This window comes from Hemitrygon akajei, chromosome 7 (genome assembly GCF_048418815.1).
Source record: "Hemitrygon akajei chromosome 7, sHemAka1.3, whole genome shotgun sequence".
Classification (NCBI taxonomy): Eukaryota; Metazoa; Chordata; class Chondrichthyes; order Myliobatiformes; family Dasyatidae; genus Hemitrygon; species Hemitrygon akajei.
Genome location: NC_133130.1, coordinates 24,033,978 through 24,057,929, shown reverse-complemented (window position 1 = coordinate 24,057,929; position 23,952 = coordinate 24,033,978). Strand labels below are relative to the sequence as shown.

General features: G+C 42.7%; 1 protein-coding gene across 2 annotated transcripts in view; it reads right to left on the bottom strand.

Annotated features, from left to right (window-relative positions):
- The window catches only part of LOC140730296 (lysosomal proton-coupled steroid conjugate and bile acid symporter SLC46A3), a 134,409-nt gene that overhangs the window by 40,898 nt on the left and 69,559 nt on the right, over positions 1–23,952 (bottom strand). The window lies entirely within an intron of this gene.

The following is a 23,952-nucleotide window of genomic DNA, read 5'->3' as shown; positions in this document are numbered from 1 at the left end:
TTGGAAATAACATCTACACCTTACTGACTATCAACGCTAGTGCACCTCAGTGATGTGTGCTTAGCCCACTGCTCTACTCTCTCTACACCCATGACTATGAGGCTAGGCACAGCTCAAATGCCAACTATAAATTTGCTGATGATACAGCTATTGTTGGAAGAATTTCAGATGGTGACAATAGGGCATACAGAAGTGAGATATATCAGCTAGTTGGGTGGTGTCGCAGCAACAACATATGTTCAACGTCAGTAAGACTGAAGAATTGATTGTGGACTTCAGTAAGGCTAAGATGAGGGAACACATATCTGTCCTCATAGAGGGATGAGAAGTGGAACGAGTGAGCAATTTCACTCTTGGGTAGCAATATCTCTGAGGACCTATCCTGGACCCAACATATCAATACAACTACAAAGAAGGCACAATAGTGGTTCTATTTCATTCAGAGTTTGAGGAGATCTGGTATGTCACCAAAGACACTCGCAAATTTCTACAGATGTGCTGTGGAGAACATTCTAACTGGATGTATCTCCGTCTGGTATGGGGTGGGAACTGCTTCACAGAATCAAAATAAGCTGCAGCTTAATCAGCTCCATCATGGGCACTAGCCTCCCCAGTATCCAGGACATCTTCAAGGAGCGATACATCCAAAAGGTGGTATCCATCATTAAGGACCTCCATCACCCAGGTCATGCCTTGTTCTCATTGCTACCATCAGGAAGGAGGTACAGAAGCCTGAAGGCGCACACCCAATGATTGTCAGGGCACTGGAGCAGGGATCCAATCGCAGACCCAGTACTGTGCACACAGTGATATTAATTGAGTACCAAATCCCAAAGTGCAAACAAAGTCGGCATCAAAGTTCAGGCAGAGATCAAACCATCCAGAAAAATCCAAGAACCAGAATCAGGAAACAGGCAGAGTCGATAGTCAGACAGACAGAGTGCAGATACAAATGCTGGAAAAACTCAGGAAAAATTCTCTGACACAATCTGGCAACAAACAAGTGAAAACACAGGACTGAAATACACTGAGCAATAAACAGAGAGGCAGATGATAGGTGGAGCACAATGAGACATGGGGGGCAGCAATACAGGTAATAATGAGAAGCGGATGAGAGACAGAGTACTCAGTGATACAGGGGCCGGAGCAGAGCAGGAACGGGGACAGGAGCACATGGCAATACAAAAGCACAGACTGATGGCTGGGAGAAAACACACAAAAAGACAAAGTTCAACGGAGGTACTGACAACGATTTAGGAAACAACTTCTTCTCTTCTGCCATTTGATTTCTGAATGGGCATTGAACCCATGACATTACCTCACTACTCAACGTAACTCCCGTTTTTTTTCTCTATTATAATGTATTGCATTGTACTGCTGCCACTTAACAACAAATTTCATGACATATGCCAATGATATTAAACCTGATTCTGATTATTTAACACATCTCACCGAGGACTATTCCTACCTTGGTCTCTAAGATGTACAAAGAGAGGGATTGACCAAATAATATGCTTTAGTCATACTGAAATACAAATATTTCCCAGGATATCAGAGAAAATCCTTTACCCTTCTTCCATTTTGGCAATGGAATCTTTTATGCATTAATGCCACACTTTAAAGCTTTAATCAAAAGTATTCATTCAGTATTGAATTAAAACTTCATCCTAAATTGCATGGAGCCCCAAATAGGATTTGAAATGAGTCAAGAGGCTCACCAATGCCTCTTTCTGTAAACTATCTAATCCAGCTCTCACCTTGAGGCTCTTACCTATGGATGGGGATTAGCTTTCACCTGCGCCGTGGTTTAGATAGAATCAGAGACTCCAAGAACTGCACAATGTTCAAACATCAATTTGGTTTCTTCAAAGGAGAAGATGGCAAACAAGTCAGCCACCAGAGACATCAACTAGTGTACTTCCACATATTATATCAGAAAGTGATTACAAATTTACCTGTTTTAATTGAGACATTTGTTTTCATTCATTTGCACTCTCAAGATTAAATTCCACCTGGAAATCCTCAGTGTATTTCTCCATGTAATCTGTATCATGCTGCATCACTGGGCAACCTTCTTGCCTATTTACAACACTACCAACTTAACACTGATAACCAATATATATCTACGTATTCATCCCTGGACTTATGATAGAACTTAGGACATAATACAACCATTTAGCCCACAATGTTACAAAAAGTACTGGACACGGCCCAGTCCATCACAGGTAAGGCCTTCCCCACCATTGAGCACACCTGCATGAATCACTGCTGCAAGGAAGCAGCATCCATCATCAGGGACCCCCGCCACCCAGGACCTGCTCTCTTCTCACTGCTGCCATCAGGAAGGTGGCATGGGAGTATAAGGACTCACAGCTCTGTTTGCCCCATCATTGAAATGTTCCCGCACCCAATGGACACACCTTCTAGGTCTCTTAAACTCAAGCTCTCGATATGTGTTGCTTATTTATTTATTGTTATTATTATTTCTTTTGTATCTGCACAGTTTGTTACCTTTGGCAAAGGGTATGTGTGAGGCCAGTACTAAATGCCCAGGTTGGCATGGTCTTTCATTGATTCTGTTATGGTTAATGGTCTCTGGATTTACTGAGTATGTCCAGAGGAAAATGACTCTCAGGGTTGTATATGGTGACATATATGTACTTTGAAAATAAATTTACTTTGAACTTTGAATTAATTAAACTAGCAATTAAAAGTCTACTAAACTAGCTCCTTCTGCCTACACATGCTCATATCCCTCCACTCTCTGCATATCCATGAGAGCTTTCTAAACACCTCCATCACAGTCACTTCCACCACCACCTTTGGCAGTGCATTTCAACCACCCGCTACTTTATGCAAAAACACTTGCTTCACACATACCCTTTGAACTTACCTCTCTCACCTTTCATGCACGTCTTATAGTACTAGGCATTTCAATCCTATCTTCATGTACTTCTGACTGGTGAATACCGTTGAGAAGTGTTTATTTAGGACATTATCCACAATGCCTGGTTCCAAAAGCAGATGACTCATTTGGTCCCTAGGGACACCAATCTTCCCCTAGCTCGGGGGTTCCCAACCTATTTTATGACATGAACCACGGTCTGTGGATCCAGGTTGGGAACCCTTGCCTTATCTACCTCTTGAGTTTCATCAAGGCTAAAATGGAGGAGTTACTTCTCCATATTTATTTGACTCTAGGGATTTCACTGGATGACAGACTGAAGTTTCAGCAGCGTCTTTTGTCGATGAGAACCCAAACCAAATCCAAAAGTTTTCAGCATCTGCAGGTTTTTTTTCCTTTAAAGTCCAGAGGATGTCAAACCCTACTTCAGCCCTTGATGATAACGAAAGCAGCAGTGTAGTGGTAGAAAGACCCGGAGCACAGGGGCAGCAGCGTGGTAACATCGCGGTTAACACAATCGCTTCACAGTGCTAGCCGTCGTCAGTCAGGGTCCTCTTCCTGCCACTGTCTGCAAGGAGCTGTACGTTCTCCCTGTGGCAACATGGGTTTCTTCCGGCTGCTCGGTTTCGTCCCACATTCCAAAGGTGCGCGGTTAGGGTCAGTAAACTGCATGGATGTTATATTGCACCTGGATGCGTGGTGACACTTAACGGGCACAATCCTCGCTGATTTGATTCGAGGCAGACGAGGCACTTCACTGTATGTTTTGCTGTTTACATGTGCACGTGACAAATAAAGCTAATCTTTATCTAACCTTTAATCTTTAGAAATAGGAGAGGGCAGTCCACACTCAACCTCAGAATTCAAAGTATCGGGGGTCGTGTGAGTGAGAATGAGCTGCCAGCACAAGTGGTGCATGTAAGTTTGATTTCAACACTTAAGAGAAGTTTGGATAGGTACATGGAGGTAGGTGTATTGTGGGGGTGGTCCCAGTGCAGATCAAAGGAAGCAGGCAGGTTAAGTAGTTGAGCATGGACTAGTTGGACTGAAGGTTTTGTTTCTGTGCTATTCTATGACTCTACTTTCTTCCCCAAAAGATATAGGCTTCCATTCTTTGCACGCACCCCATGACAGAAACTGCTGCAATTTTTATTTCTTACCTGCCTAGTTATTGGTCAAGAAAATTGCCCTATTAACCAGAGGGAGAATGCTATCTGTTAATACGATTAACTTTGAGCATGGGAGAACATTCACTGGAACTAAATTTATAATTCCAAATGTTTCACAGCAATCTTGAGTGTGTATCCTGCTGATCTAGGTGCAAAATACTTGAAAGTAATTGCTTTTAACGGTCAATAAAGGAGAGTCTGGTCATCTGCTATAAAGTAACATTGGATTTACATCAAGAATTTTTTGCTCATTAAGTACATATCCCTGCATGATAATTCAAGTGTCTGCAATAAATTGGTCGGACAAGAATCCCACTGTGTTCCAGCTTTATTTATTTGACGGTTTTCTAGCCTGGTGATACAACAAAAAGGAATTGCACTTGGACACATTTAATACTACAGCCCATTCCTGGAATGCAATCATCGGGGTTCCACATCTGCATCATTTCCTCCATGTTCTGAGGGGTCTAAAGTATAGACACCATAAAACATCTCCGCAAACCTCCACAATGGTTTTATTGGTTACCTGAGAAAATGAGTGATGGATCTTGTCTGACCATAATGCTTTCTAACTTCATTCTTGGCTTATGAGAGCATACCTTAATGGTGTAACATTGCATCTGTCACTTGATCAAGTATCTGTACTTCTCCTGACTTTTAACTACTTGAAGTTAATTAAATCCATGCCAGCAGGCTCCTGATGCATCCACTACAAATCAGGCTTAAATCGAAAGACGTTCTTTGTTAGGTTCTGACATATCCCATAGCTCACGATCCAGAACACTAGTGACAATCAGCCCTGCACCAGAAGTCAATTGGATTTGTTCAAGATATAATGTCAAGAATCAGACTTCAATTTCAACATAAAGTCCTCTTGGCAAAAGAATATATTCCATGCAAAACTACAGCAAGGAGTTACACCTTTCCAGATGTCGACGTGTGTGCGCGCGCGTAAACACACACACACACACACACACACACACACACACACACACACACACACACACACACACACACACACACACACACACACACACACACACACACACACACACACACACACACACACACACACTTACTTTTGTTTTATGCATCCGTGATTTTACCCCCTCCCGCCCTGACTGTGTGTTGTCAGCAGCTGACATCCTGAGCTCGAGAACTTCCTCACTAGATCTTCTACCCTCTCTGCTTCTATATTTTATGAGGAGATTTGGTTTGTCACCTAAAGTACTAGCAAATTTCTACAGACGTACTGTGGAGAGCATTGTAACTGGCTGCGTCACTGGTATGGCGGTAGGAGGGGCTACTGTACAGGATCAAAGCGAGCAGCAGAGAGTTGTAAAATCAGTCAGCCCCATCATGGGCACTAGCCTTCGTAGAATCCAGGACACCTTCAAGGAGCGATGCCTCAAAAGGTGGTGTCTATCATTAAGGACCCTCATCACCCAGAACATTGTTACGGTCAGGAAGAAGGGACAGGAGCCTAAAGGCACACACCCAATGATTCAGAAACAGCTTCTTCCCCTCTGCCATCTGATTTCTGAATGGACATTGAGCCCAAAAACAATACCTCACTACTATTTTTATTTCTTTTTTGCATCACTTATTTTATATATATCTACTTTAATTCACAGTTTTTTCCTATTATTATGTATTGCATTGTACTGCTGCTGAAAAGTGATGTTAAACCTGATTCTGATTCCCGTTCACTGTTGTAAGTCTCTCCTTTCACTGTGACAAAATTTTCAGTGATTTGCTCCAGTACCTTCTGGCTTGTTTTTGTAACAAATTTCATTTGATGACATTCTTGTAAAGTCGATGGGAATATTTTACCATATGAAAGATTCTATAGTGACTTGTTTACAGAACCCCTGCACCAGTTGTGATCCTTCCTCCAATTATTAAGGAAACCTTCAAGACCATAACCACAGAAGCAGTTTTTGAAGACTAAAGAACTGGGAACTTCAGTGTTCATGAAGAGCAATAGGTGAACTGATATTATGCATAATAATGGACGAATGGAGTGCCCAGGGAGAAAGGAACAGCTCCTCTGGTGAAGGGCTTCACTTGTCCATTCTGGGGAACCTCATTCACCTTTGGTCCCCACTGGACACTCATTGCTCACCTGGGGCTCCAAGTGGCTGTTTGCATGTGACAGTACCCACACCCCCTGTACACCGCTTCGACAGGCAGGCTTAACCAGGTGTGGATAGCCGGTAGGCCTCATGCCCTGCTGAGATAGGGACATGCCTGTCCTAGCATTCGAAGTCAGCTCCAGCAAACTGGCCAGATGAAACCTACAGTGAGATCCAACAGCCAGAAAGGCAGTTCTGCAACACTGTGAAGAGTGACAGTCATGACAAGGCACAGAAGACATCATGGTCATCCACTACAACCAAGGAAGACCGCAGTTTGTAGTGCTTGTTCGTACCACTGGACCTGGACCTGAGGTCAACAGAGTGGACCTTCCCCGGTGAAAGGGCTTTTCCACTTTAAAAATTCTCCCGCACAGGTTTCCCATCATCGTTGGACAGGATGGACAACCACCATTATGCATAATGCAATCAGTATTTATCTGAAGAAAAGTGTGCCTGGTTCTGGTTGAAAACTGAAAGTTCACCATGGCACCCTGACCCTTCTGACAATGGGCTCCGCCTGGATACAGGTTTAACAGAAGAATCTATATGAGGGCTGCATGCTGGCAGCAACATCCATCATCAAAGATCTTCACCATCAGGGCCGTGCCATCTTCCCACAGCTGCCATCAGGCAGGAAGTACTGAAGCCTGATGTCTCACACCACAAGGCTCAAGAACAGCTACTTCACTTCTAACATATTGTTGTTGAATTAATTAACACACCCCTAATCACTACAGTTTAGCAGTATGATGCCTACTCTGATCACACTGCAATAAAATAGACTTTTTTGTGACCTCGACAGGTCAGGCAGCATCTCTACAGAGGAATAAACAATTGACAATCAGACTGACACCCTTCATCAGAACGCAATCTGAAAGGGTCTCAGCCCGAAACCTCAACTGCTTATTCCTCTCCATAGATGCTGCCTGACCTGCTGAGTTCCTTCAGAACTTGTTGTGCGTTGCTCTGGATTTCCAGGGTGGAGACACATCACTACCGAAGGAAGTGTAAGGCACTCCCTCCCTCCACTAGCCTGCAGGTCACCCTTGGGCAAGATGTAGTACCTGCTCAGCCCCCTGATTAGCGTCACGTAAAGCCATGGGAGCAGGTGGTGGATATTCGTATGAGCAGCTGGTGTTTAACAAGTCCTGTTTACGAAACAACTGAGTCCAGGCAGACAATCTCTGAAGCATATTTTCAGGGGTAAGTTTTTGTGCAGGTTGACTCCGTGGTTAAGAAGGCATACGGTATATTGGCCTTCATCAATTGTGGAACTGAATTTAGGAGCCGAAAGGTAATGTTGCAACTGTATAGGTCCCTGGTCAGACCCCCCTTAGAGTACTGTGCTCAGTTCCGGTCGCCTCACTACAGGATGTTGAAGCCATAGAAAGGGTGCAGAGGAGATTTAAAAGGATGTTGCCCGGATTGGGGAGCATGCCTTATGAAAACAGATTGAGTGAACTCGGTCTTTTCTCCTTGGAGCAACGGAGGATAAGAGGTGACCTGATAGAGGTGAATAAGATGATGAGAGGCATTGATCATGTGGATAGTCAGAGGCTTTTTCCCAGGGCTGAAATGGCTGCCACAAGAGGGCACATGTTTAAGGTGCATGGGAGTGGGTACAGAGGAGATGTCAGGGGTAAGTTTTTTACTCAAAGAGTGGTGAGTGTGCGGAATGGGCTGCCAGTGATGGTGGTGGAGGCGTTTATGATAGAGTCTTTTAAGAGACTTTTGGATAGATACATGGAGCTTCGAAAAATAGAGGGCTATGGGTAACCAGGAGGAGGTTACCAGGAACGTGGATGAAGGGAAGGCAGTGGATGCTGTATACATGGACTTCAGTAAGGCCTTTGACAAGGTCCCACATGGGAGGTTAGTTAGGAAGATTCAGTTGCTAGGTATACATGGTGAGGTAGTAAATTGGATTAGACATTGGCTCAATGGGAGAAGTCAGAGAGTGGTAATGGAGGATTGCTACTCTGAGTGGAGGCCTGTGACAAGTGGTGTGCCACAGGGATCAGTGCTGGGTCCATTGATATTTGTCATCTATATCAATGATCTGGATGATAATGTGGTAAATTGGATCAGCAAATTTGCTGATGATACAAAGATTGGAGGTGTAGTGGACAGTGAGGAAGGTTTTCAAAGCTTGCAGAGGGATTTGGACCAGTTGGAAAAATGGGCTGAGAAATGGCAGATGGAGCTTAATGCAGACAAGTGTGAGGTATTGCACTTTGGAAGGAAACCCAAGGTAGAACATACAAGCTAAATGGTAGGATACTAAGGAGTGCCATAGAACAGAGGGATCTGGGAATACAGATACATAATTCCCTAAAAGTGATGTCACAGGAAGATAGGGTCGTAAAGAGAGTTTTTAATACATTGGCCTTTATAAATCAAAGTATTGAGTATAAGAGTTCGAACGTTATGGTGAGGTTGTATAAGACATTGGTGAGACCGAATTTGGAGAATTGTGTGCGGTTTTGGTCACCTAATTACAGGAAGGGATATTAATAAGGTTGAAGGAGTGCAGAGAAGGTTTACAAGGCTGTTGCCAGGACTTGAGAAACAGTTACAGAGAAAGGTTGAATAGGTTATGACTTTATTCCCTGGAGCGTAGAAGAATGACAGGAGATTTGATAGAGGTATATAAAATTATGATGGGTACAGATAGAGTGAATGCAAGCAGGCTTTTCCCACTGAGGATAGGGGAGAAAAAAACTAGAGGACATGTGTTAAGGGTGAAGGGGGGAAAGTTTAAAGGGAACATTAGGGGGGGCTTCTTCCCACTGAGAGTGGTGGGAGTGTGGAATGAGCTGCCAGATGAAGTAGTAAATGCGGGCTCACTTTTAACATTTCAGAAAAACTTGGACAGGTACATGGATGAGAGGTGTATGGAGGGATATGGTCCAGGTGCAGGTCAGTGGGACTAGGCAGAAAAATGGTTTGGCACAGCCAAGAAGGACCAAAGGGCCCATTTCTGTGCTGTAATGTTCTGTGGTTCTATGGTAAACCTAGTAATTTCTAAGTAGGGACATGTTTGGCACAACTTTGTGGGCCGAAGGGCCTATATTGTGCTGTAGGTTTTCTATGTTTCTATGTTTAGTATTGATAATGACTGGGGTCACCCGTCTCGTGAAGAAGGCAGAAATGGCAACCTACTTCCGTAGAAAAATTTGCCAAGAGCATGGAAAGACCATGATCACCCACCTCATACAACAAGGCACAGAATAATAATAGAAACATAGAAACAAAGAAAACCTACAGCACAGTACAGGCCCCTCGGCCCACAAAGCTGTGCTGAACAAGCCCTTACCCAAGAAATTACCTAGGGTTACCAAAAGCTCTCTATTTTTCTGAGCTCCGTGTACCTGTCCAGGAGTCTCATAAAAGACCCTATTGTATCTGCCTCCACTAGCATCACCGGCAGCCCATTCCACTCTCTGCATAAAAAAAGCTTATCCCTGACATTTCCTCTGTACCTAATGTTGTTCTGGATTTCCAACATTTGCAGAAACTCCAGTTTTTTTTTGTATTCTTGTTGTGTTTTTATCTTGTAAAAATTGTGCATAGTTTATGTTTAATTTCTGTTCTTCATGTCAATGTTGTTTATATAATGCAATGTGAGGCTGGAGAATTTAAATCTGTGGCTATGCTAAATTAAACTCTAATAAACTGCAGTGTGTGGGGCTTAAGGGGCATTAAGCGTGCATGGCAGGCTTGAGATTGTTGCAGCCAGTGAGGATGAGAGTGAGGAGCTATAGGAAGGGTGAGCAAGCAAACCATGGTTCAGCGAGCCATTCAAGAGTGGGAAGAGGAGAAAAATATAGTTGTAATAGGGGAATAGACACAATGAAATGAGTTAATTTGGAATGCGAGTGGAAGGATCCAGTTGTCATGGTCCATGTAGTTACCAACGATATGGGAAGAACAAGGAAAGAGGTTCTTCTGAGAGAACTTGAGCAGAAAGGGACTAGATTAAAACACAGAATCAAAGAAGGTAATAATCTCTGAGCCACGTTTAAACTAGCACAGGGTTAAAAAGTTTAGAGAGCAAAATGCTGGCTCAAAGATTGTTAGAAGTGGTTTGAATTTGTGGGACATTAGCAGCAGTAATGGGGAAGGAGAAATTTGTTCCGATGGGATAGGCTCCACTGGGCCAATTTGGGTACAGGGCCTAAAACTGTGGATAGGGTTTTAACTAAATAGTTGTGGGGTGGGCTTAATAGCTTGGAAAAGTGAGGATAAAGTAAAAGGAAAGGAGATTGCAGGAGAAGGTACAGAAATTTCCAGAATAAAAAAAGATAAATGTTTAGAAAATGACAAATATTTAACTTCCAGTAACATGGAGACAAGATTGAAAAGGGTTATACCATAAATGCAAGAGTGAAGTTAACCAAAAATGAATACAATATTCCAGATTTTGAGTTTCATTGAGTTACAACACTCCCTCACAGCTCAGCAACTCAACCTCCCAACTAATGATGGCCAACACACCACACACCTTCTTAAAAACCCTATCAACTGGCATGGCAACTTTGAGGGATCTATGGACATGGACGTTAAGATAGCTCTGAATCTGAATTACATTTAATATCACTGACATTTGTCATTATGTTTGTTATTATGCAGCAGCTGTACAGTGCAATACATGAAAAAAATCTTCTATCTCAATAAGAAATTTTATATATATGTAACAACTCTCTCATCTGGGCTTATTAGCTAACTCTGCTAACAGCTATGTGACTCAGTGATGAGAAAGCCATCTTTCATAAGCAATATATGTCTAGGCGTGGTACAGTTTAGGGTTCAACCAAACAGGAACATCAGGATGTTCTGATTAAAGGAACCTCAATTCGAGTGAATGCTGTGTAACAACTGCCCATGCACAGCCCAGAAGTGACAGACTGTACATGAGCATAAAGTTATAAAGAAAATAAATTTACCAAATTCATAGTTATAGAAAAAGGAAAAGAAAAATAAATGGGCCCATTATAGTTGAACCAGTCCAATGTGCACTTAAACATTGGAGCTCATTTCTCGAGTAGTCGGGGGTGTACCACTTTACTCATGCACTGGACCCACAGTCTGCATGAAAGCACCCGCCACAATCTGAATTTCCCTTGAAGACCATCTCAAACAAACAGAAGGATTGGCCCTTCCTCCTTGGAGCCATTCATCTGGCCAAAGCACTTCTTGCAATGGGGACTCTCCTTCCAACGGCATTCTGCCGCACCTTCCCGTGCCCTGCTCCGCAACTCCCACCAAAAGGACCCCAAACCAGATTACAGTCCTTCAGAAATCTCTTCCCACCCAGCTCTGGAACCTTCTCTGCATCTCACAACCCTCATTGGCTGGAACGAGATTCCCAAGTTGGACAACATGGCTCCTTATCTTTAGCCAAAGCCAAAACCATCTTACCAGCAGAACACACTGCTTTTAAAGAAATTGGCTAAAATGAAATACCTCACAGCATAGCAGTGAAAATCTTAACCAGGACATTGAGTGTGTGTCTTCAGACTCCTGTACCTCCTCTCTGATGGTAGTAATAAGAGCAGAGCATGTCCTGGGTGATGGGGTCCTTCTTGGGGCAATGCTTTTTGAAGATGTCCTCAATGCTGGGGAGTCTGCTGCCTATGATGGAACTGGTTGCATTACAACCCTCTGTGGCTTTTGCCAATCCTGTGCAGTAGCCCCACCATACCAGATGGTCTTGCAACCAGTTAGAATGCTTTCTGCAATACATAGGTAGAAATTTGTTAGCTTGTTGGTGACATAGCGATTTGTTAAAGTCTTTGGTGATGGAATACAGTGTAGGGAGGTGTACAGTCATGCACTTCGGTAGAAGGAATAAGGCGTGGGCTATTTTCTAAACAGGAAGCAAGTTCAGAAATTGAAGGTGCAAATGCACTTGGGAGGCCTACTGCAGGATTCCCTGAAAGTTAACCTGCAGGATGAGTTGGTAGTAGAGAGGACTAGAATATAGAATATACTGTAAAAGGAAGGATGTGATGCTGAAGCTTTATAAGGCAATGGCCAGACTGAATTTGGAGCATTATGAGCAGTCTTGGGTCCCTTATGTAATAAAGGATGTGCTGGCATTGGAGAAGGTCCAGAGGAGGTTCATAAGAATGATTCCAGGAATGAAATGGTTAATGTACGAGGAGTGTTTGATGACTCTACACTTGTACTTGCTGGAGTGTAGAAAAACGAGGAGAGGATCTCATGACAACGTATCATAAATGTAACGGCCTAGATAGAGTGGATGAGGAGGGGATGTTTCCAAAAGTGGGTGAGTTTAGGACCAGAGGGCAAAGCCTCAGACTAGGACATCCCATTATAATGGAGATGAGGAAGAACTTCTTTTGGCAGAGGATCATGAATCTATGAAATTCTATGAATGCTAAGTCATTGGGTATATTTAAAGCAGAGATTGATTGGTTCTTGATAAGTAAGGACATCAAAGGTCACGTGAGAAGGCAGGAGAATGAGACTGAGAGGGATAATAAAGCATCCATGGTGGAATGATGGGGCAGAGTCAACAGGCCAAATTGCCTAATTCTGCTCCTATATCTTATGGCTTTGGCAAGGTAGGGCCAATGGTGTGCAGTGTGAAGGGGGAGTTTGGTGAGGGTAGGGGAAGATAGAGACTGGTGGTTAGTAAGCGGAACTAGATGGCAGAAGGATTTTGGAGAGAAATCCAAAGGGGTTAATTCATGATCTAAGGAACCATTATACAACATTGTTCATAATTCGATAGAATTATACATAGTCTGCAAGCAATGTAATTCAAACTGAAGCCAGAACTGTAAATCTACATAAAGCAAACTGAAGGTATGAAGCATTAGTCAGCTTCACTGGACTGAGAAACTACACTAAAGTCAAAGTCGTATGCATGAGTACACACATGTGCAAATACAGGGAAAAACTTGCTTGCAGCAGCATCACAGGATGATAGCAACATTCACAAGGAAAACTAATTCCTTGGTATTATCATTTCAGAGGATCCGTCCTGTGACCAGCACTTAAGTGCCACTGCAATGAAAACTTTGGCAAACTTCTACAGATACACAGTGGCTGATTACATCACGGGCTGGTATGGAAATACCAGTGCCCAAGAATGGAAAAGCCTACAAAAAGTGATGGATATAGACCAATCCATCAGTGAGCACATCTAGCAGGAGCGTGACCACAAGAAAGCAACATCCATCATCAGGGACCCCCGCCATCCCGGCCATGCTCTCTTCTCACTGCTGCCAGCGGGAAGGAGGTACAGGAGCCTCAGGACTCACGCCACCAGGTTCAGGAACCCAACAACCATCAGGCTCATGAACCAACGTGGATGACCTCATTCCCTCAACACCGAACTGATTCCACAACTTACCGACTCACTCTCAAGGACTCCAACACTCATGTTCTCAGCATTATTTATTTGTCTATTTGTTGGTTATTTATAGTTGCACAGCTTGTCTTGTTGCACTGTATACAGTATGTACTCTGATAATAAATTTAGTCTGAATTCAATTTTAAATTAAATATAAATTACGCACAATTTTTACAGAAAAGAGCACTGCAAGAACAAAAATTCCTGTGTTGTGCAAGGTAGTCATAGTGTTGCTATACTGAGAGCGTGTTTAGGCTTGAGCAGGTTGGTTCAAAAATGAAATGGTTACAGGGAAGAAGCTGTTCTTGAACATGATGGTGTAGGACTTGATGCTTCAGTACCTCTTACATTAAAGGCTATGTCTGCAAACTAGCAATGACATTTTAAAATGTTAATACTGTATGCCTCAATTTATTACTCAGATATCTCTCTAAACACAAAACCCTCACATTAAAAGCCATCCAACCGTGGCTCTCAGGAGAAGTAGCATTCCATCAAAGGAAACAGCCTTTGAGGGTGTAAGAAATGTTGCAAACTTCTGCTTGAGCATGTACCAAGCAGGCAAATAAGGAGAGAAGCAGTGGATGTATTGTAATTGGATTTTCAGAAGGCTTTCTGTAAACACAAGGATTAGTAAATAAAATTGGAGTGTATGATTTGGGGTGATCAATTGGCATGGATTAATGATGGTAAACAGACCATCATTAATAACTAATTTGTATTATTAAATAAATAATACTTTGATTTATAATTATTTGTTTATTAGACCATAAGATTATAGGAGCAGAATTAGGCCATTTGGCCCATCAAGTCTGCTCTGCCATTTCGCCATGGCTGACCCATTTCCCTCTCAGCCTCAAAACTCCTATCTTCTCCCATAGGTCTGTAACCAGTGGAGTGTTTGCATTTCTTACCAGTCCTTACCAGAGAACCGGGTGGCAAGAGGGCGTGTCACATCCATAGTGCTGACAATACGGAGTTGGGTGGCAGTGAGGACTGTGCAGAAGATGCAGGGAGGTTTTGGTGGGTGGATACGGTCAAGCTAAGGGAGCAGGCAAGGACATGGAATATAATGTGGGGGGAAATGCAAGGTTGTTTTCCTTTATGGGGGGTGGTGAAGAATAGAGAAGCCGAGTATTTGAATGTTGAGAGCATGAAAAGTATTGGTGTTCAAGAGAACCCAGTCTCATTGTATTTGAAAGATACAGCAAGTAATTAGAAAGTCAATGGCATAATGACCTTCAAGAGGATTGAGCATAATAGTAATATTTCTTTCAGCATTTATACAGCTCTGGGAATATTATGAATATATCTGGTCTCTCTAAATGAGGTAAGGCATGTTTACAAATTCAGAAGTATAAGCAAGTTTCATCAATTGATTCTTGGGATGCTGCGGGTAATCCTTTCAGAAGGGAATAATAAACTAGGCATATGACTTCATGAGAATGTGATGGGGTTTAGCAGTTTACATAGATACAGGGATGAACTACTGAACTTCTATGTCCAGGACTAGGGTCACAGTCTTGAAATAAGAAGTCAGTCTTTCTTCAGCCACAAGGTGGTGAATCTTTGACACGCTCTACTTGAAGGGTGGAGGTTCCATCGCCAAGTGCAATTAATACAATGATTCAGGAGTTTTTTTGAATATTCAGAGAAAAAATGGACATGGGCCTAATGCAGGAAACTGGTGCTCAGGTAAAAGGTCATCTATTATCCTATTAAACGATGGAAGAGGATTGATGAGCTGAAAGGCCTATGCCTCCCTCTATTTCTTACATTCTTGGCCATTATATCATTATACCTCATTACATCTTTACCCAGCCATTAGGTGGTTGGGTGGGGGAGGGTGGAGTGCTGAAGAAGTGACGAGTGAAAAGAAATGAAAAGGAGCCAATGGAATGAGATGGTTAAAAGTGAAGGGGAACCTGAGAGGGAACTTCTTCACTTAAAGAATGATGTGAGTGTGGAACGAGCTGCCAACGGAAGTAGTGAATGCAGGTTTGATTTCAACATTGAAGGGGAACCTGAGAGGGAACTTCTTCACTTAAAGAGTGATGTGAGTGTGGAACGAGCTGCCAACAGAAGTAGTGAATGCAGGTTTGATTTCAACATTGAAGGGGAACCTGAGAGGGAACTTCTTCACTTAAAGAGTGATGTGAGTGTGGAACGAGCTGCCAACGGAAGTAGTGAATGCAGGTTTGATTTCAACATTGAAGAGAAGTCTGGACAGGTACAGTGTATGGGTGGGATGCCTATGGAGGGCTATGGTCCGGGACCTGGTCAATGGCACTAGGCAGATTAATAATTTGACATAGGCTTATCTAAGAAAAGATGTGTTGACATTGGAGATGATCCAGAGGAGGTTCACATGAATGATTCCAAGAATGAAAGGGAATATATGAGAAGTATTTGATGGCTCTGGGCCTGTACTTGCTGGAGTTCAGAAGAAAGAGGAACAATCTCATTGCAACCTATCAAATATTGAAAGGCCAAGATAGAGTGGATGTAGAAAGGATGTTTTCTATAGTGAGTAAGGCTAGGACTAGAGGGAACAACCTCGGAATAGAGAATATCCATTTAGAACAGAGATAAGGAAGAATTTCTTGAGCCAGAGGGTGGTGAATCAGGCAGCTGCAGATGCCAAATTTTTGGGTGTATTTAAAGTGGGGGTTGATAGGTCCTTGATTAGTCAGGGTAACAAAGGTTATTGGGAGAAACAGGAGAATGGGTTTGAGGGGGATAATAAACCAGCCATGGCGAAATGGTGAAGCAGACTCGATGGGACAAATGGCCTAACTTGCTTCTATGTCTTTTGGTATTCTGGTCGCATAGAAGAGCTGAACAGCCTGTTTCTGAACTGTAGTGCTCTACGAGTAAAATCGGGTTGGCTATACACAGGCTCTTTTACATCTCCTCCACTAACTGCGATGGAAAGTTTCATACAGAACTTGGGAACTGGTGCCATGTGAACACAGAATGGTTAACAGTTTATTAATAGAAGGAGTACCATAACTAGGTATTTAGTACTGGGAAAACAATTACTTACAGTTAACATACATCAACAAAAACAGTGAAATATAAAGATCCAGAACAAATCTGAAGGAGAAACTAATATTTAGAGTTAAAAACTGGGAGAAAGCAAGGTCAGTTTGAATTATTTTCTTAAGTATTAACTAACCAGGAAGCAGTAGCTGTGGATAATTGTGCATATTTATTTAAGGATTTCCAGTTTTCACAAGCCACTCGTTTGTTTCTGAGATCTCTACCACGATTATAAATAATCCTAACTTTTTTTTAAATTGAGAGAAAATGTTGCTAATTCTCAAAATGGTGGTAAAACCTGATTCAAACCCAGATAGCCTAGAGCTGGGGTAGCTATGAAGGCTGCTTACAGTGATGTTGTTGTTGATAAGGGAACATTGTGGTTCTGAGCAAATCAAGTTGTACCTCCAGCCCTTGTGCCTCAATTTGTAATATCTGTGATCTGAAAGAACTCAAACTGCTGATATGCTGGAGACGGACTTATTGAGGAAAAACAGATATCTATTCAGTCACTGAATACACGTACACAAAGAGCATACAGGGTGAACAGAACCAGCTCAAGAATGGAGAGTGGAAGGAGGAAATTATTACCTATTTATCTTCTGTATGACTCAAGGCATTTGTTGGGTGCTATAGACTGAACCATTTCAGAATCAGAATCACTTTATTGCCAGTATGCGAAACGTACCAGAGTTGATTGTGGTTCAGTGCCAAGCATAAATCACAGGACAATACCATAACAGACGACACAATAGCAATCAACAGTTTACCAGACAATAGTGTAAACAGCCTTGAGCAATCAACAATTAGCAGAATGGTCACACATGCAAACATCAATAATCAAACTGTGTGAACGTATGAACAGAGTTAATAATTATCAACAGAACAAGGAGAGCAAGAGAAGACCATCTAACGGATGTTCTGCAGGGAATGCTAGGGTATCACACCTGAGTGAGTTTTGTTGAGAAGTTCGATAGCTCCAGGAAAGAAGCTTCAGAGATGACGCTTAGGCCTGGTGGTGATGGACTTGCAACGTCTCCTGGATGGCAACTTGGTGAGTAGGTGACTGCTAGGGTGGGTGGAGTCAGCAGTAATTTTTTCCAGCTCTGGCGATGAACAGGACTTTTAATGTCGGCAGCTGACACTCAATGATCGTCTCCGCTGAGAGGACCACTCACTACAACCTGAACTTGGAGAGGGAGGAGGCGGCAAGAAACCAAATGTAGGCCGCAACACTCTCAACGATGGCTGAGTGAAAACCCATCACGACGCGCCCTGAGGTGTTAAGTTTCCTCGGTTGCAATAAGTTGTGATTCCAGCGCACAGGATGCCATGCAGACCAAGCAGGTGCTAAAGGGTTTTTGATTTATTCTGTATATCACAGATATTGATTTACCCTCACAGGAGAGTCGGCAACATGTCAATAGCAGTACTGTTTCCACTCTTCCTTGCCGCCAGTGCTGCAAACCTAATTTTTCATGCTCTCCACGTATTTGATCAAAAAAATCTTCTCCATGTCAAACCGTAATGTTCCACCCCAGCAAACGTTCAGAGGTGAAGTGGGGAAACAGAACACAATTATGTGACACACAGCCAAACAAGCTTAGCTCCATGTCTCTGCTGCAACTACTTCTTCAAAGTAAATTCCTAATCAAAGTATATATATATATATCTCACAATACACAACCCTGAGATTCATTTTCATGTGGGCGTACTCAGTAAACCCCTTGAAGGGATAAAAACCATAATAAATTCAATGAAATACCCCAGCTTGGGCATTCGACCAGCCAGCATGCAAAAGACAACAAACTGTGCAAACACAAAAAGAAAGTTAATAATAATTAATAAATAAGCAATAAATATTGAGAACATGAGATGAAGAGTTCTTGAAAGTGTGTCCATAGGTAATGGGATCAATTCAGTGATGGGGCAAGTGAAGTTTAGTGAAGTTATTCCCTTTGGTTCAAGAAGCTGAAGATAGAGGGGTAATAACTGTTCCTGACCCTGGGGGTGTGAGTCCGGAGGCTCCTGTACCTCTTTGACGGCAGCAAGAAGACAGCATACCCTGGGTGGGGAGAGTCCTTGATAATGGATGCTGCTTTCCTGTCGCAACACTTCATTTAGATGTACTCAGTCGTGGGGTGGGTATTACCCATGATGGACCGGGCTGGTGGTGTGGGTCCTGAGGTACAGGAGCCCTAAAACCTACACCACCAGGTTCAGGAACAGTTGTTACCCCTCAATCATCAAGCTCTTGAACCAGAGGGGGAGAACTTTACTCACCTTCACTTGCTCCATCACTGAACTATTCTCAGATGAATGTTTCATCACGAGGGCTTTTCTCTCAAGAGTGAAGGAGGATGAGAGGTAACTTGACAGATGAACATTAGGACATAGAAATCTGCAGCATATTACAGGCCCTTCGGCTCACAATGTTGTGCCGACCATATAACTTACTCTAGGAACTGCCTGGAATTTCCCTAGCGCATAGCCCTCTATTTTTCTGAGCCCCATGTACCTATCTAAAAGGCTCTTGAAAAAACCTATCGTATCTGCCTCCACCACTGCTGCCAGCAGCCCATTCCGTGCACCAACCACACTCTCAGTGAAAAAAATTTACCCCTGACATCCACTCAGTACCTATTTCCAGGCACCTTAAAGCCCCCTCATGTTAGCCATTTCAGCCCTGGGGGAAAAGCCTCTGACTATCCACAGTGTACAAGGAGAGCTATTAATCGAGATATTTTCCCAGGCAGAAATGGCTAATAGCAGCAGGCATAATTTTATGTTGATTGGAGGACAGTATGGGGGAGGGGGTTGTCAGAGGTGAGTATTTTGCACGGAGTGAATGTATGAAATGCCCTGTCAGGAGTGGTGGATGAGACAGATACATTAGGGGCATTTAAGAAACTCGTAGAAAAGTAGATGGATGATAGAAAAAATGGAGGGCTATGCAGGGGAGAAGGGTTAGATTGATCTTAAGAGTATGTTAAAAGGTCAGCACAACATCGTGAGCTTCATGGGCTATACTGTGCTGTATAGGCCACAGATTTACATTTCTATGAATGGATAAAGTGAAAAAATAATCATAAGAAATAATGGCCCTGTATTCCAAGGCCCAAACTATCCATAGTAATTTGGAATAGAGCAAATAAGTGAAATTGTGGAGTTCATCTATCTTTCCTTATTCTTCTTTATTTGAGCACACCAAACCTGATTTGTATACCTCAAATTACAAGTGCCCCATGCCAGAAATAACTACCCTTCTCCACTGGCAGTTTAGATAGTCCAGCAGGAATTACAACAATTTGGTGAAACGGTTGACCTCTCTCTCTCCCTCTGCAATGCTCATTCCCCATTCCCTGGATTATTGATGCACAAATTCACATGTCACTCTTGCTGTTTGAAATCATCGTATTCTGTAAGCTTGGTCCTCAGACTGCATTTGATGCCCAGTTAACAGGTCAGTGGCGGCCAGTGCTATCATGTTTGCTGTTGTGTGCTGGGGCAGCAGGCTGAGGGTTGCAGACACCAACAGAATCAACAAACTCATTCGTAAGGCCAGTGATGTTGTGGGGGTGGAACTGGACTCTCTGATGGTGGTGTCTGAAAAGAGGATGCTGTCCAAGTTGCATGCCATCTTGGACAATGTCTCCCATCCACTCCATAATGTACTGGTTAGGCACAGGGATACGTTCAGCCAGAGACTCATTCTACCGAGATGCAACACTGAGCGTCATAGGAAGTCATTCCTGCCTGTGGCCATCAAACTTTACAACTCCTCCCTCGGAGTGTCAGACACCCTGAGCCAATAGACTGGTCCTGGACTTTTTCCAATTGGCATAATTTACCTATTATTATTTATTATTTATGGTTTTATATTGCTATATTTCTACACTATTCTTGGTTGGTGTGACTGTAACAAAACCCAATTTCCCTCGAGATCAATAAAGTATGTCTGTCTGTCTGCATCCTTCTCTGTGGTTGCAGGGCAGGCTGGTTTGGTCCAAGACCGCAAGAACTTGCTGAGAGTTGTGAATGCAGCCCAGTCCAGCATGAAAGCGAGCCTCACCTCCAGTGAGTACCTCACTACTGATGCACCATCAATAACTCACTCTGAGACGTAAGAAGCGAGATATCGGCTTTTATTGACTGGAAGAATGAACAACACTACATCCTGGAGAATGAGGCCGGGCTCAGGCCTCAATCGCCTTTATGCAGGGGTCTGTGGGAGGAGCCACAGGAGCAGTCCAGACAGGTATATGTAGCTCACCACAACTACACTCACTACTGCCTCAGAAAAGTAGCTAACACCACCAAGGACCCTTCCACTGTGTCCTCCTTATCATCAGGCAGAAGGTACTAAGGGGTTGAGTCGATAGTAAGGATGCCATATGCAATGCCAGCATTCATTTCAAGAAGACTCGTATACAAAAGCAAGTATGTAATGCTGAGACTTTATAGTCAGACCATATTAGGAGTATTATGAGCAGTTCTGGGTTCTACAGCCGGTTTTGGAGAGAGTGCAGAGGAAATCTGGAGAAGGTTTACAAGAATGACCCTGGCAATGAAAGGATTAACATCTGAGGAGCATTTGACTTGAGCAACCAGAACTTGCTGCAGTTTAGAAGAATGATGCAGAAATCGCACTGAATCCCATTGAATATTGTAAGGCCTAGAGAGAGTGGACATGGAGAGGATGTTTCCAATAGTGGGAGAGTTTGGGAACAGCTTCACAATAGAAGGACGTCCCTTTAAAACAAAGATGAGGAAAAATTTCTTGAGCCAGAGAGTGGTAAAGCTGCAGAAATCATATGCACAGGCAGTTGTGGAGGTCAAGTCCTTCAATATGTTTAAAGCAGAGGTTGATTAGTTTTTGTATAATAAAGGCATTGAAGGTTACAGGGAAAAGGCAGTAAAGCAGCATTGAAATGGAAAATAAATCAGCCATGATTGAACAGCGGAGCAGACTCCATGACCCGAATGGCCTAACTCTGTTGCTATGTCTTATGGTCTAAAGGCTTGGGAGGACGTACTGCAAGACTCAAGGTCAGCTTCTATCCCACTCTCATCAGACTCTTGAATAGACTTCTCAAATGCTAAAGATGAAATCTTGATCTCCCAATTTATCTCAAGTGTTGTCGCCCTTACTTATCATAAAGTTTTATTTATTTATTGAGATACAGTGGGGAATAGGCCCTTCCAAACATTCGAGCTGGGCCACCTAGGAACCCTTGGCTTAACCCTAGCCTAATTATGGGACAGTTTACAATGACCAATTATCCTACCAACCAGTGCATCGTTGGAGAAAACTAAAGCACCCAGAGGAAACCCACACAGTCACCAGGACAACATACAAACTCCTTACAGGCAGTGGTGGGAATTGAACCCAGATCACTGGTCACCAGCACTGAGAAGCATACAGCACTAACTGCCAAGTTGCCTTTGTATTATTTACCTGTACTACACTTTAGGGTCGTAAGGAAAGCTTTTGGCACGTTGGCCTTTATAAATCAGAATACAAAGTACAGGAGATGGGATGCTATGCTGAAGTTGTACAAGATATTGGTGAGGCCTAATTCGAAGTATTGTGTGCCATTTTGGTCACCTGCCTACAGGAAAGATGTACATAAGGTTGAAAGAGTACAGAGAAAATGTACAAGGATGTTGCTGGACTGGTGGATCTGAGCTATAAGGAAGGATTGAATAGGTTAGGACTTTATTCCTTAGACCGTAGAAGACTGAAGGAAGTTTGATAAAGATATACAAAATTATGAGGGGTATAGATACAGTAAATTCAGCAGGCAGTTGTTAGAGTGTGGAGCAAGCTGCCAGTGCAAGTGGTGCGTGGAAATTCGATTTCAGCATTTAAGTGAAGTACATGCTGGTAGGGGTATGGAGGTGCAAGTCAGGAGTAGGCAGTTAAATGTTTTCACCATAGACCAGATGGGCCGAAGAGCCTGCTTCTAGCATCTACTTTTCTATGACTTCCCTCTGTAATTATAACAGTCTATTCTGCATTCTGTCACTATCTAAATGTACTTACTGTGCATACTGCATGCAAACAAAAGCTATCCACGATTATCTCAGTACATATGACAATAATAGATAATTTACCAGCATTTATAACACGGTCACCATCTCATTGACCGTTCCTTTAAGTTAACATTCCTGAGAGAAGCCTAATGAGAACCATCCCTATTCAATTGCAGTCATGAAATTTTCTTCTTAACTACCCTTCTATTCTTGGGAAGTGAAATAGAGGAATTTTTATGTCTCCTTTGTAGTATTTCTCTGTTAGTAATGAAATCATTAGAGCCATCCCAGTTTACTTCCTATTGGAACTAAAATTAAGCAGTGTTACAGAATTAAACTTATACAGCTGCTTTTATAGTTCACTTGGGTTACGTCAAAAAATTATATTGAAAAACCTTTCCTTAAGCGTCCACACAACTGCTTACTTGCTGTTTTGTTTAAATTACTAATGCCTTCATTATCAGTTGCTTTGAAGAAGTAATTTACAAGATACTTCAGGTCGGCACATGCGTTTATTAAACGCAGGACTTAAGTTCAGTCCTGACCTCCGGTGATACCTGTATGAAGTTTACACATTTTTCCTGTGCATAATAAGTGCTCTGGTTTCCTCCCACTTCCCAAAGATAGGTTAGTTGGTAGGTTAATTGGCCAACTAAACTGCACCTCAAGTAGGTGTGAGGTAGAATCTCAGGAGAGTTGGATCAAGATGGCATTGAAGAACCATGGCGATGTTCTGCAGACTACATACAAAACTTCTTGTTCAGGAACACTTAATATGCTTCAGCCATCATGCTCTTTAACTCAACATCACTTGTCCCATCACTGAACTGTTCCCACAACCTACGGACTCACATTCAAGGACACGTCATCTCATGTTCTCAATATTTATTCCTTACTTCAGTAAGGACTTTAACAAGGTCCTGCATGGGAGGTTAGTTAGGAAGATTCAGTCGCTAGTTATACGTGGTGAGCTAGTAAATTGGATTAGACATTGGCTCAATGGGAGAAGTCAGAGAGTGGTTGTGGAGGATTGCTACTCTGAGTGGAGGCCTGTGACTAGTGGTGTGCCACAGGGATCAGTGCTGGGTCCATTGTTATTTGTTATCTATATCAATGATCTGGATGATAACGTAGTAAATTGGATCAGCAAATTTGCTAATGATACAAAGATTGGAGGTGTAGTGGACAGTGAGGAAGGTTTTCAAAGCTTGCAGAGGGATTTGGACCAGCTGGAAAAATGGGCTGAAAAATGGCAGATGGAGTTTAATACAGACAAAT